Consider the following 13,658-nt stretch of genomic DNA (forward strand, 5'->3'; position numbering starts at 1 on the left):
AATGCCTGGAATGTGGTATCTTGCACAAGCTCTTAACAAAACTGCTGCTTACAAAAACAGGCATGTCGGACTTATGCATTCTCCGGAAACTATTTTTCTACAACAAAAGCAAGCAAAAAGGCCCAGATCAAGATCACATCTCTTCAAATTGAGGTTAATCTGTTGGTCACTCACAGCCTCCATTGGAGATTATCATTCTTTCCTCAGCATATCCCTTTCTGGATTGAACAGAATCAGCCCTTAGATTGTTTATTTCATTTACGTCCCACTATTCTAATGAGTGTTCAAGGTGGCTAACAAAATTTAACAAAAGAATATAACACAGATTAAAACTGACAGTGAAATTAATATTAAAACAATTTAGCAACTCAACAACTGTTGAAAGACATCCATTTTCACATAAATAGAAAAAGTGAGACCAAATTCAATTTTCATGGGAATGACTTGCAGGATCTGGAATTCCTTCCTTTGCACCAACATACCTCTGGAATATATTTCTGTAGCCTTCTGGAACCCTGATGTGGCTATTAAATTAGGGGAATAAATCTCAAATTAATAACAGGAATGTTTCTCAAGAATATTCCTCAGGTTCAGGCAATTGGAGAAAGGATGGATTGGAGGTGAGCCGAATACATTGGGTGGTTGCTGAAAGGCATTTGGCATAGAGAGGTGAAGAGTGAAAAGAGGCCTTCTGCGGTAACTGTGACAACTCATACCTCAGTACTGGTTAATGACTTCCTTTGGAAAAACACAGCAGGCAGCTTCTGCTAGTGGAAGCTTCCCTTTGCTTCTTCTAAAACAAACTATAATTTTTTTTCCCCGAAGCAAGAACATACCTGCAGAAGCTGGGCTGTTCTGGTGTTGATTACCTTCCTAGGATTAGCAGATTTAGATGAAGAAAGGTCTATGGAGATTTTCAATCATCCAGGACATAGTTGTCCCAGAGGTGCTTTTTCAAGAATTTTTCTTTGAAGACATTTTGCTTCTCATCCAAGAAGCTTCTTCAGTTCTGAAGAATGAGAATGACAAGAATCGGATGAGAAGTCAGAACTGAAGAAGCTTCTTGGATGAGAAGCGAGACATCTTCAAGGAAAAACAAAGTCCGTTGCCTCTTGAAAAAGCATATTTGGAATGGATGAAGAAGCTTCCCTTTATAGCCTAATTGTGAGTACTATGAAGTCAGGCAAATGTTGGGCCTCTTACCTATTGATTTCAAAGACTTTGGAGCATCTCATTTGGCTAAATCCAGAAAGATTTTAGCAGATTTCTGCAATAATGTTGAGCATCCGGGTCCCTTTGATCGTGTGTTCTTCATGTTACCTTACAGTGCTTGGCTTCACAAATTATGCTCAGTCACATTTGTTGAACCACTCTGGTTCATATGTAATATTAAGATATAAACCATGATTTGCCAGTCAACATTATCTGTGTTATCCATTACTCTAAGCCACAACCCAAAAGCAGCCTTAAGCCACTTCATCATAAGATAAGACTGCCCAATGCAACTCTGTGAGTGAGATGGGCAGTCTCCAAATTAAATAAGTATAAATTTAACTACTTTGCAGACCAATTTTCTGGATATGCTAGAAACTGAACTTGCCTTCTTCTTCCTACAGAATAATTGCCTGACCACTAAACATGGGTCTGATTCACTGCTCTCCAGCACTGGTTCCCTTGATAGAGCTGAGTGGTCTCCCATGCCCTTATGGCTAGATTTTATTTCAGAGTAATCTAAAGTTCTACCCCCGCTACAGTCCTAGTCTGAATCCAATTCGGCCAATACCAGCTATTTGGAAGCATCACTAAATAAATTCAGCCATAGAAGGCTCACCTGTTGCCAAATACTGTCTTTACGCTGGTTTTTTTATCCTCATCCACCCAATTTTACTGATGGTTATAAAAGAGAAAGACAGGGGCTAAACTCTTATTTTTAGGAGGGAGAACTTGAGCTCCCCATTCCGCATAGATGCCACATAAACCTCATGTTTGTAAAGCTACCAAACATCTATCTATCTATCTGTCTGTCTGTCTATCTATCTACCTATCTATTTATCTATCTATCTTTGTTCTGTGTCTCTATGGAATGATATATGATCATATTTATATATCAATAACTCCCTTTTTACAACCTTGTAATCCCTTAATTTGGAGTTGAGTCAGGGTGACTGGATGGAGCTAAGCATTTACTGGCTGGTTACCCTTCCTGACACCATACGGAGTTTGCAGTAAATATTTTTTCGTTGTGCTTAGAACAGAAACATCTGCCATTACCTAAAATTGAACTCTCAACCTTCCAAGTAGGAGGCGAGTGTCTTCATCACTAAGCCACCACGCCATTCATGATCATATTTATACATCAATATAGAATATATATGTAATATATGTTGATTTCATATCATATATTATATATAAATGTGATATATGAAAGAGACTTACTCTATATTTACAAGGCATATTTGTACTGTACCCTAAAATTGGGAACTGGTCAAAATCAAGGTGGGGAAATTTGAAAGCTGTATTACTCTCTTGCAAAAAAATGAAAAGGTTAATATAGGTTTCCTAGGCCATAAACTATCTAATTACAGACATAAAGAAAACCCATGCCAAAATAAAGAACAACCAACTTGATTTTCTCTTGGGCTTGCCTTGTTACTGTATGTTGATCTACAACCTAATAAAAGAAAGTTAACGGATTGAGCTTTTCCAAACTAAAAATTAAGTGTTGGAAAAAGCTTCCCTTGCTAGATTTCTATGTGTCAAGCAGCTGTGAAAAGCACAGGCATATGCCATAAAAGGTTTCCTTTCTTCTTTTCTTTTGATAAACCCTACAAAATCTTTTGCAGTGAGGAATGGGAACGGCATCCAGAGGCAAAGAATGAAATTCCTCTACAAGAGGAGCAAGTCTTTTGCAGATAAAAAGCTCCCCGAGATTGCAACAGTGTGAAAAAGTGAAAAGAACCATGCCTCTGTTAGTAACGGTGAGGAATTCTATCCCGCCACAGGGTTGCCGTCGCCCAAATGTGCCAGAAAGAAAGGAGAGATTAAAAATTGCATTGTTACACATTTGTCTTGAAAAGTTTAATATGCTCATTGGGGGATAGTTAAACCCCCCACACCAATGCTTTCTGTCAATGTCGGATGTATGAACGGGTAATGAGGGCAAAAAAATAAGCCGTAATTATATTATTATATTATTATGCAAATAATAAGCTGTAACCGTTCCTTGAGAATAAATCATGCCAAGTTCAGCAAACATATCTACATGACCTACTAAGCCACTTAGAAGATTAATGGGGTTGCCTTGCCTCCATCCTTTCTCACAAGATCCTTTATTGGAGTCTGTGATTTCTTCATGGCTAAGCGTGTCGTCTGAAGCTGGAGCAGCAGGATAGATAACCGGTTTTAAAAAGTGTTTCTGTAATACTTTCCTATCACCTGGTGGTTGTGTGGATTTTTACAGGCCACTCTAATAAGTGCTGAATGAATGTATATTCTACCAAATCACTGGTGATGTTAATACAGACAGATGCTGCCTTAGGCACAAAGCTAGTTGCATGATGTTGGGCCAACCACTTTGTTTCAGCCATAAGGAAAGAGCCTCTTTGGATATCTCAAAGAAAAGTCCCTGCAAATGCTGACTTGAAGGCATCAAAACAGGGAAGATGCAGCGCATCCTACTTTTATCGCCTCTGGCCACCTGTTAAATTCAGCTGAGAAAAGAGAAGACACCCCAGAAAAAACAACAACCCCATAACTGCCAAGTAAATTAATGAAAGTAAAAATAATATGTAAAATACACTATTCAGTGTGCCTCTTGAGATGAAAGTGGTTCTGGATTTGGAAAGAATTAAAATGGCTGGCGCGTGACTCAGATGCTAATGATGTATACATGGAACAGTTCTTTCCCACGGCAATATCATGATAGAAGTTCTTGCATTAGGTTATCCTACTCGAGGCCCCGAATTATTTCAAACCCTGACACCAAACACAAAGTGTGCAAAGCTCTTTTGTAGGATTGATTCCCTCCTTCGTTGCCCTGCAGTTGAGGAATGACCCAAAGCCTTCTCAGGTGTGAAGGCAACCATATCTCCAGTTTCTTCTTCTTTCCACTCTCAGCAATCAGCTCAACTAGCTTCCAGGGCTATAAAAGACTTCCAACATTCCACTTTTCTTCTTCTTTAAATGATTTACACCCTGAAGTGGAGGTGCCATTTTCCAGGGAAATTCTCCATACGTGAACCTATATCCATCAGTCAGGTCTGATTCATAACTCTGTATGTGTTTTAATCCAGCAGAAGTGCTCCTCGGAGAGGTAGTATCTCAAAGAGCAAAATGACCAACTGCTGCTTATGAAGATTTATGCTAACTAGAAGCCTCCCAAGATCCTCCTAGAGCGCTCAACATTTTGTTCGTGTATTTTCCATCTTTGCTAAACACACTGGGCTGACTTTTCTCCCAGCACCTGAGCTGATCAGGCCCTCTGACAACCCTATTGAATGATGTCTTTTCCTGATCGGAGTTTTCGGCCCAGGCCAGAAGTCAGAGCCCATGAATTTCCGTAGCTTTGCTTGCTCAAAAGAGGAAGAAGAAGGCCAATGGGTAAAGAGTTGCATTCAGCTGATGTCAGCTGGCTTTGCTTCCTCTGAGAGGGTTGTTGTGTCAGCTCTGGACACCAGCCAGTCAGTGACAGCTCACGCCAATGAAATGCAGCCTGGAGGCAGGAGGGGGAAATCCAGTGAAGGCTGGCTGATTTGGTCGAGCAGTTAGATAAAAGGGCTATTTGTGAAGGAAGGAAAAAGAATCCAAGAGGGAATTAAAAGGCTGGAATTTTCCTAAGGGATGCCACAAAAGAGACTGGATAGAATAAAGCAAGTCAAAGAGATGGATAAGGCAATGGTGGGGCAGGATGAAGATCAAACATTAGGCTCTTCTGTTTCCCTTTAATGGCTACTCAAGAGCAGAGGTTAATGGGGCCTATTGGGTGTATCATGCCTGATTTTCCGACCTTTTTGTTACAGTTATTATGCAAACCACTGCAGCTGTTAAGTGAATCATATGGTCATTAAGTACATCCAATATCCCATTGGCTTTGCTTGTCCGAAGTCAGTTGGGAAGGTCACAAATAGCGACTCTAGGATGCAAAACATGATTTGGAGGAATGCTGCCTCCGGATGGCTTGCCGGATATTCAAAATCTAGCATCTATTCAGACAGTGGTATCCATGGATCACAATGTGAAAACCCTGTTTATAGAATAGAATAGAATAGAATAGAATAGAATAGAATAGAATAGAATAGAATAGAACAGAACAGAATTCTTTATTGGCCAAGTGTGATTGGACACACAAGGAATTTGTCTTTGGCGCAAATGCTCTCAGTGTACATAAAAGAAAAGATACATTCATCAAGAGTCAAGAATCATCAGGTACAACACTTAATAATAGTCATATGGTACAATAAGCAATCAAATCATACTAGGAAACAGTCCATATAAATTGTAAGGATACAAGTGACAAAGTTACAGTAATACAGTCACAATGGGAGGGGATGGGTGATAAGGAGTGATGAGAAGATTAACAGTAGTAGTAGTGCAGACTTTGTAAACAGTTGGACAGTGTTGAGGGAATTATTTGTTTAGCAGAGTGATGGCGTTTGGGGAAAAAATGTCCTCGTGTCTAGTTGTTCTGATGTTCAGTGCTCTCTATAGCATCATTATGAGAGTAGGAGCTGAAACAGTTTATGTCCAGGATGTGAGGGGTCTGTAGATATTTTCATAGCCCTCTTTTTGACGTGCAGTATATAGGTCCTTGATGGACGACAGGTTGGAAGTAATTGTTTTTTCTGTAGTCCTAATTACCCTCTGAAGTCTGTGTCTATTTATCTGATTTTACAATACTGGAATACAATATTTAAATATGGAATAGATACAGATAGTCTTGTATCCACAATTAGGACCAGAATTTTTATTGCTAAGCATTGCTTATTTAAGGTTGTTAAGCCTTAAATAATCAGCTCTGTTTGGGTTCTCAGAAATCCTGTCAATCTTTGAGGGGAAAACTATTGCTTCCTATGATGAATATTATTTTGAGAGGCAAGTAGACTCACGGTTCCATTAAAGGGAGGTGATTGTCTCAGGCAGCAATATAACAGCATTTTTTTTATCCTTTGTTCCAGGGGTGGGCAATTATTTTCCCCAACAGGCCACATGGGAAACTAGGACTGCTGAGGAGGGCCAAACTATTTTTTATATATGTGTGTGTGTGTATATGTGACTGCATACACACACACACACACACACACACACACACACACACACACATATATAAAAAATAGTAATCATCTTTAAAAATAAAAGCAATCCTCCTGAGCCAGACAGGGACTGCCCAAGGGCTGAATATGGCCCAAGAACTGTAAAATGCCTAAGTCTGCTTTATTCGTTCTGTTGGAGAGCTATGCTTTTCAGGGTAGAGATTAACTCAAAACAATTTAATGCTCAGGCTGTCGTTAGGCAGAAGAGATGGTGGCAAGAGAGCTATCAATACTACCTTGAAAATTTAATGAAAAGCAATAATTCATATAAGGCTGAATGGCTTGTATATTTTTTTAGTGTATGGGTTGTGGTTCGCCGAAAACCTGTGCAGATGGCAGCGGAATCGGACAGTGGGGAAGAAAGGGGATCAGTCCGGGAGTCTGGAGAGTACTTGGACGAGGGTTCTGCGTCTGATGCAGGGATGGGGCCAGGACCATCTGGGAGTGGGGTGCTGCCTCCGTAGCCTCTGGAGTCTGGCAGCAGTGAGGCCAAGGTACAAGGAGAGCCTGTTCCCAGTACACATGTGCACAGAGCTGCTAGAAGGCAAGAACAGCTGAGACAAAATGGATGACTCGGGAATAAAGCTGGGAGGTGACTGCCCCTCCCATAACGGATAAAAGACAGGCAAAGGTGAAGAAATCTTTGCAGGAAGCAAAGTCATTCGTTCGGTTCAGCACCCCACTCCCAGATGGTCCTGGCCCCATCCCTGCATCAGACGCAGAACCCGCGTCTGAGTACTCTCCAGACTCCCGGACTGATCCCCTGCTCTGTATAACGGCTGATCACTCAAAAGATTAGAATAAAGCCACCAGCTCAATTCCTTCTTTTTTCTCTTTATGAATTTGTTTTTCTTGAACTTACAGGAATGAATTCTATCCAGGAGACTTCACCCATTATGCAGAAACAATCCCAGGAATGCACTTAGCAGTGAGTTAAAACGTTACTATGCCCAACATAAGAGTGGTTGGTAATCTGCCCTTCAGCTTTGCTACTCATGCAGCAAATGAAGAGGGAGTATCCATGTTCAAAACCTGATTGCCCGTTGCAGGAAGCCAACATCTGCCGGGACCCCTGAATTTGTACATTACCTCAGACGGAACTGAGTTCCCCACCGGCAGCAGTGAAACTGTAAGCAGAAGAAACTTCTTCTCATTTGCATGCTCAGAATAATGAGAATTAAACATGGGAAAATCATGCCCGTCAAGGAGTGAGTGAACAGGTCAATTCCAACGGCATAATAAATATACGTAGCCCTCAACTTACAACCACAATTGATTTAGCTAAGTGAGACAGTTAAGTGAATTTTGCCCCATTTTGTAACCTTTCCTGCCTTAGAGTTGTTAAGTGAATCACTGCAGTGGACACGGTTGTTAAGTGAATCTGGCTTCCCCTTTGACTTTGCTCACAAAAGATGATCACATGACTCCAGGATCACTGAAGCTGTCCATAAATATGAACCAGTCGCAAAGCATCTGAATTCTGACCATGGGTGATGCTACAATGGTCATTAAGGGTGAAAAAACGGTCGCGTCGCTTTTTTCAGTGCTGTCGCAACTTTAAATGTTCACTAGGCTAATGGTCGTCAGTCGATGATTAGAATTAATCCATTTGAACTCAAGAGTTTGAGGAAGTCAGGTCTTAAAGTAGGGGTAGATCTTTGAAGCAGCATGTCCCCCTTTAAAACAGGGGTGTCAGATTCGATTTCATTGAGGTAGGCGTGGCCAGCTGGACATCACTCATGTCGGGGGTACCCGTGGTGGCCAGAGCCCTCTGCCAGCGAAAATGGGCTCCCAAGCTCTGTTTTCAGCTGCAAGCTGTCAGGGCTCCAACAAATCCATACTCATTCAAATCAAATGTCTCTAACCGCATCTCAGAAAAAGTAAAATGTTGGCGCGTGGCTGGGTGCAGCCGATACTAAATCACATCATCCATTTCCCCCTTGACCCTGGTCTTTCCCCCACCCCCTGGATGTGACTTCTCCAATGGGACACATCCGTCTCCAAGAGACCTCCATCATGCTCTCCAGTAACCTTCTTATGCTCCGACAACTTTAGCTAAAAAGACCAAAGGAGTATCTTTTTTTAGTTGACACAACAGCCTCCTGCAACCCTCTGCCAGCGAAAACGGAGCTCAGCCCTCCCAGGCGCCATTTTCACTGGCTAGAACTAAACACCTCTTGGGCAGGATCCAGTCCCCGGGGCCTTGAGTTGAACACCCTTGCTTTAAAAAGTAAGAGATAATCTAGCTTTCATTTTGGCCACAACTACTAACTACTGTTTCTTTCTCATTTCTATGTTCTGTGATCTTAAATACCAGAATAAACTTATTTTTTTCCCGAAAGAGAAACTGTATCACGTCCACTACATGCAAAAAAAAAACCAAATCAAGGAAAAAACAAACCCCTTCATCCATCATAGAGATAGAGCAGTGAGGACAGCATCATATAAATTTTCTTCCTTCAGGTATCAATTGCCCGAATTCTCAGAAAAGCTCACAGTTCCACAAAGGAATTGCATTCTGTAATGTCTTGGCCAATGAATGCAATTTTTTTTCTTGAATAGCAATTATTTTTTTTACCTTTCTTTAATAAAGCTTAATCTGAAGATACAAACAGGTGATCATTCTTATGCCTTTGCTATGAAAACATTCACCTGCTGACTCTTGCAAGCAAAGCTGCAGTTAGAGAACAGGAGGAGGATTGACTGTTCTCTGTTGATTGACGCTAACTGGAAATCACAAAGTCCCAAAAATGCAACATCAAACTACATTTGCTTGATTGTCAAGTTCAGACACCCTCAGTTACATCAGCCGTGGAATTTTACCAGCTGCGGCTGTTTCTGTTCTTACACTGTTGTACCTGTTGCAGCAAGTTAAAAAAAAGATTTGTCTGGTTGAATTTCCCCTTTAATATGACTATGAACTGCAAAATTTTACTTCTTCTTTACATATGATTTATGATGTAAAGAACAAAGAAATAAAATGTATTTATGGTAATGAAGAATTCTCAGAAAATACAGATCTGGCTGCTGTATCCACCTCTGGAATGTGAGTCGCTGAATTTCTTCAAACAAAGATTAGCTGGAATTCAGAGAATCCTGCCTGCAAATATGCAATGCTTTTATATAGGCTGATATGAGGAAAACATTGTTGTGGTTTTCGTTTCTTCTCCTGGCTGTGTGCAGGACTCTGCAACTCTGCAACAGTTTGGAGATGACTGCATTTGAGACTGGGATATTCAGATCTTTACCAGTAAACCATGGCTCTTAGCAGAGGTTTCTGTTCTGACGTATCACTCTCTCTATCACCAATATATCACCATTCCCAAGCTGACTTTTACATATCAAAGACAATGGCAACTTAAATAGGCACTTTTCTAGCCTATCTGCAGCCCTGCTTGGCCATAGCATTAGCTACAAGTGTAACCCTATCTTTAATTTATTTCTAAAAAATTATCTAGCCACCTGAAACCAGCCAGACCTAGGCAACGTTAGAGGGTTTCGCAAGATACAAATCCAAAATTAAATTATGATTAGACTGATTATAAGCCATCAACTCCTAACAACCACATAGATACATTTTCTGCCCAATGATCTGTCCTTCACCTGGTGCTTCCAACATTAATGAAACTACAACACTAAAAATGATTAAATTGAGAGGCAATGGTTTCAAGAAATCGAGCCCTGGCCTTGAGGGGAAAGTTGGGAGAGAAGAAATAGTGGCTGGAAAAGTAGAAAGTGTGAAAAGGAGACACAGAATAGTTCTGCCTTGACATTGTTGTCTTTAGAAGGGGATAATGAAGGTTCTGAACAGGCTTTCAAAATTCTTTTAATATAGCCTACAACAATAAAGGAGATTTTTTGGAATCTTGGTGGTATTTGTGGCTTGATTTGGCCTTCCTCAAAGGGATGACAGGCATCATGATTTGTCAGTCCTCCCAAAGGCCCTCTGGAAGGGCCACATTTTCATCATCTTCTGAAAGGCTATGAAGGTGGGGACCATATGGTTCCAGGAAGCAAGCTGCTCCAGAGAGGAGGAGCCACTATAGAGTATGTATGTGCACCACTGGGCCCTTATTTCCATTCTTCCTAGTAGAAGGACCATCAGGAGGTACTTCAAAGTTGTTTGGGTAGGATAGGAGAAAACTGTTGTGGAAAGCTAATGTAGGAGATGACCAGGCTGAGCCCGAGGGAGCGATCAAACAGGTCATTAGTCTCAAGTACCTTTGTGCTCACAAGCGATCTAAATCCAGCCTACTTTGAATTCCATTGACTCTTATCTACCACCAACTTTGACCATTAATAGTTCAGATTCTTGTAGAGTTTCAGCATACAATAACTCTATATCTATGCATCTGAACTGCCTGGGCTTCTGTTTTCCTATGTTTGACAGGTGACCTCCAAGATACTCAAGACCCTGAGCCATTAGCCTGGAATATGCCTAATTGTACTCCTTAAAATGACCATTCTCCCCCACTACTTCTCTGTCTTCTAAATATAACGCCCAGAGTACCTTGTGAAAAGTCAAGAATCTTAAAATCCATTTAACAACTATTAACTGAGTGCAATATAATATACAGAATCTCATGTTCCAGAAGTAGCTAATTGCTAGAAGCAGGGCTCTCCTTAATGAGCGATAATGAAAAGCTGACAAAAGATCTGCATAAGGGCTATATTTAGTTAAATTGCTAGCTAGTTATTCCGGGCACCCCACCTCCTTTTCATTCACTGATCATCATGGATATTACACGTGGCTTATAAATGCAGTTTCTTTTGGGTCCTGCTTGATTCCAGTGACTTCATCCGCCCATGTGTGCCATTCTCTTGGCCATGAAATTGGAAGGACTAAGAAGAAACCCAGTTCATAAGCCTAAGGGGAAGGGGAAGAGATTTACAACAAGAGGCTAGAAAGTGAGCAGCATTTTAAAAGCCAGCTGCAGAAAACAAAACAAAAAACAAAAAATAGTCTCCAAAGATCCCTTCAATTGCTAATGATTTCACTAAATAACTTTCTTATGATGAAGGGGGACAATGACAGACGATGACAAGCTGCCTCTATTCTGCTTGGGGCATATCTGGTGACCAGAGACCCTGGGGTAGACTTGCTAGGGTGAAAAGGCTTTTGTGGAGGAGGACTTAAGACTTCTATGGAAATGTTTGCGCAAACAGTACCATGACATTCTCAAGGCCAGCCTGGCCACTAACCCATTTCACACACTGAACTTTGGTCAGCAAATTCTGGATCCTCAGGCTCAAGTTTGTTGAACTGACACTCAAGGAAGAGGACCTAGGCTGCTAAACACGATGCTTTAGCGGGAATGTCATATTATCCCCCCCAAATATAGAGATCTATCTCTCCTGTATAATGATTGGCGGGCAACCAGACTTGGATGAAAACTGAGGAAACCTTTATCGATGCTAATATAGTCTCCAGCTAATTAAGATGGTGTCCAGTTATGACTGATCTTCACTCCACCAAATACGTTTTGTAGATAGAGGGTACAAATGACCAGACTTATCCCTTTGTATCTCAAAATCACCATGGAACCTCAACACGAGGATGCATTCCCCATCTTACGTTCTACCTGGAAGTCACATAGTGGATCTTATTCCATTAAAAAGTAAATGCATGGCTGCTACTACAGACCATTCCTTGGCTCATTGCTCTGACCATGCCTTCTCTGGACTTTATATCACTTACTCTAGAGACCTCTTTACATTCTTTCCTCATCTGGCTTTTTATATACCTCTGCTTTGCCAGCCTTAAGCCTCAATCAATCTTCCTACTAAATGGTCCAACTGGCACCTACACATGTTTCCTGCCATTCCACTTTCATTTTTTTTTGGCGGGGGGGGGGCAGGAAAATTGATACCAGGCCCACCTCATACATCATCCTAAAAATACACACCTGATCTGCACATATATGCTTTGAGGGAAAAACAACACGCTCAATAGTTTGCTGTGTGTAGGAACTTTCACGACCTTTTTAAAGCAGCATTGCAATCTTAAATGGGAGAACAGGAAGATAGGAAGTAATGGTACGCAGGTGTTTGATTCTTCTTCTGCTCATATTTTCCTCTGAAAATTGGGAAAGTTTCTAAACAAGCACTTAGAAAGCACATGATGAAGGAAAGCAAAGTCAAGGGGGAAGTCAAATCACTTTTCCTCACTATTTCTTTATCCTGCCACGCTCAGCAGTGAACAGGGTTTCTATATCTCAGTCCCCACCCCAATGCTTGGTTCTAAGCAGAATATGTGAAAATCGGCGCTCGAACATCATATTTAGCAGGGGGAAAAAGTATATTAGTTTCAAAAGACTCCATCTTTGATATATTCCTCGGGAAACACAAAATTTTCTCTTCTTTGATAATGTCTCTTATCCTATCCTGTCATTTTATACAAATACATGTGGGCGTGTTAAATGTATATATCACTCAAAAAATGGTGACGTTCCCAAGTGCCATTATGTGAATCATGGGGTTCCCACTATTGTATGGTTTTGTTACTGGTTTAGAATAAAATTATAACGTTACATTGTTTGTTCATGCGCCATGAACCATTGTGAATCTATAGGGATTTGGTAGCACACAAACCCCATAAATAAATGGATGCTAAAGATCAGTAAAGTGCTTAATGTCTCATTCCATAATAGGAATGACTTTTTTTTTTAGCAGGAATTGCTTACAAGAGATCAAAGCTAACACCTGGTGAAATTTCAGATGGACAGGTAGTTGCATATTAACTACAACCATGATATCAATCACCCTTTGAAGTAAGCAAAGATTTGTATTCTGGAAGTGTGCTTGGAAAATGCAGTCAACACAACAAAGGAGCTGGCCTATAGTTTCCTCTCCTGAGCTCTGTCTACAAATGTCACATATGTCTAAAAGGACATTAAAAATCAGCCTGCAAAACGAATTTGCAAATGAATAAAATAATTCTACCTGCCTATATTAGTTATTTCCTTTGGATCAGGCATTGTGTGGACCCTAAAACATGCAAGCAAAGAGTATTTTGCAGCTTCCACCAAAACATCCCTGCCAAGAACCATGGTTTAAGCCTCAAATCCGGCATGTTGTTTCTTTTTTTAAAATTGTACATTAGGAAACCTTAATGCAGTTTGCAGGATGTAGCTGTCTTTCTCTGAGCATTGCTGACAACTCAAGGTAAGGATGCAATTAAAAGGAAGAACCGTGTGGAAGAGATAAACACAGAGCAACTGGGGACAATATTGCACAGAGAAAGAAAAAGACAGTGTGACTGGATGAAGAATTAAGCATTCATGGAAATTTGGGGTGCTGGTGCTTAGTTTTCTGTGTGGTTTCTTCCATCTTTGTTCTTAGTGTGGAAAG

General features: G+C 40.7%; 1 protein-coding gene across 3 annotated transcripts in view; it reads right to left on the reverse strand.

Annotated features, from left to right (window-relative positions):
* The window catches only part of PPP1R18 (protein phosphatase 1 regulatory subunit 18), a 40,694-nt gene that overhangs the window by 21,621 nt on the left and 5,415 nt on the right, over positions 1 to 13,658 (reverse strand). The window lies entirely within an intron of this gene.

The sequence above is a fragment of the Pseudonaja textilis genome, chromosome 2 (genome assembly GCF_049901715.1).
Source record: "Pseudonaja textilis isolate UNSWEBS1 chromosome 2, rPseTex1.2, whole genome shotgun sequence".
Lineage (NCBI taxonomy): Eukaryota > Metazoa > Chordata > Lepidosauria > Squamata > Elapidae > Pseudonaja > Pseudonaja textilis.